Raw genomic sequence first — 1,945 nt, forward strand, 5'->3', positions numbered from 1 at the left:
AATGATTTTCATCAAAATAGGTTTAAATTATGAATATTTAGAGTTTATTATGTTAAAATATAATTTCTGGAGAAAATCCCGCTTTAAAATCACGAAAAACGGGCTTAAAATGTTAAAAATATCAAAAATGGGCTAAAAGTGACAAAAATGCGAATTCTGGCCGAGGCTCGGCCTTCTGGTGCTGAACCGAGAGAGAGAGAGGGAGGCAGAACCGAGAGGGAAGAAGAGAGAAGGGAAGGAACCGAGAGGGGGAAGGAGAGACCAGAGGGCGCGAAGAGATAGAGGGGCGGAGTAGAGACAGAGCAGAGCGAGAAGCGAACAGAGAGTGCGACAGAGAACCGAGGCTCGGTCCTCGCGTGCATCTAGCCAACAGAGGCTCGGTCCTCGCGCGCATCTAACCAACAGAGGCTCGGTCCTCACATGCTTCTAGCCAACAGAGGCTCGGTCTTCGGTCCTAGGGTCTTCTTGGTTCTTAGTCTCGGCCTTAAGGAGCTTCGGCTCCTTAAGAAGGGTTTCGGTTCCTAAGGTCCCGTTTTGTCGTTTTTACCCCGTTTTAAGCCGTTTTTGACCCGGTTAAGGGCCGGAATGACCCGAATGATTCCAAAAAGTTACGGGAAACTTTTGAGAGAGATTTGGGAGAGATTTCTCACACTTGGAGAGATTTGGGAGAGATTTGACATTCTTGGAGAGATTTCTCATACAGAGTGATATTTGCGAGAGTTTTCACATACTTGGAGATATTTGGGAGAGATTTGACATTCTTGGAGAGATTTCTCATACAGAGAGATATTAGAGAGAGATTTCACATACTTGGAGAGATTTGGGAGAGATTTGATATTCTTGGAGAGAATTCTCATATAGAGAGATATTTGAGAGAGATTTCACATGCTTAGAGGGATTTGGGAGAGATTTGACATTCTTGGAGAGATTTCTAATACAGAGAGATATTTGAGAGAGATTTCACATACTTGGAGAGATTTGGGAGAGATTTGACATAGAGAGATTTCTCATATAGAGAGATATTTGAGAGAGATTTCACATGCTTAGAGGGATTTGGGAGAGATTTGACATTCTTGGAGAGATTTCTAATACAGAGAGATATTTGAGAGAGATTTCACATACTTGGAGAGATTTGGGAGAGATTTGACATAGAGAGAGATAGAGTGAAAACGAGTGGGAGAGGTTCCATGTGTGACAACAGTGAGTGTACAGCATCGCAATGCATGGTTCGTAAACCCTGTTAAGCCTTGTTTAAGGATCTTACACACTCCCGATGAGTATGCAACATTGTTTTATCGGTTTGGCTCGCCACGTACTACAGTTTTAGGTTAAGGAGATCTAGATGTTCGCACTTTTTGTTTTATGATTTCTCATTAGAATAGAAGTTTATGTAGAAGTTTCATAGTGTGAATTTTTGTACTCACGGGGAAATTGAGTCAAACGGTTTGACGTGCTGACTTTAGCTGACTTTGACTTGACCGAAATTTGACGCTTGTCACAGTTATAAATCGCGCTCTTGTGTGTAATTCAATGAGTGGTAGAACAAACATATGAGTCGAAGTTTATCTGTTCCTTCTTGGATTAAAAGCTGATATCTGGGCCCCTCGATGACTTTGTTTTGACCTATGTATCGGGCCGGGTCAGAACTAAATTGATGTGTTCAATGAAGTTCTTTGTCAAACAAATCGGAAATCGGGAAACAAACTGTTGGACAATAAGTAAGACATTGTTCCGTGTATTTGTCCGACTGATATTTAGAACAGAGGATTATATGATCACTTATCTTAAATGGCGTACCATCATCTTCTCAGTTCCGAGAAACCTTGTAAAGAGCTACGATTGCCGATCGATTCCTGAAGTCATACTTGCAGTAATAGTTATTAGACTTATCCAAGTGGGAGACTGTTGGATAAGGTGTCTAAGTCCATAACTATTTCTGGTATGT

The sequence above is a fragment of the Lactuca saligna genome, chromosome 6 (genome assembly GCF_052625555.1).
Source record: "Lactuca saligna cultivar CGN05327 chromosome 6, ASM5262555v1, whole genome shotgun sequence".
In the NCBI taxonomy this organism is placed as follows: domain Eukaryota; kingdom Viridiplantae; phylum Streptophyta; class Magnoliopsida; order Asterales; family Asteraceae; genus Lactuca; species Lactuca saligna.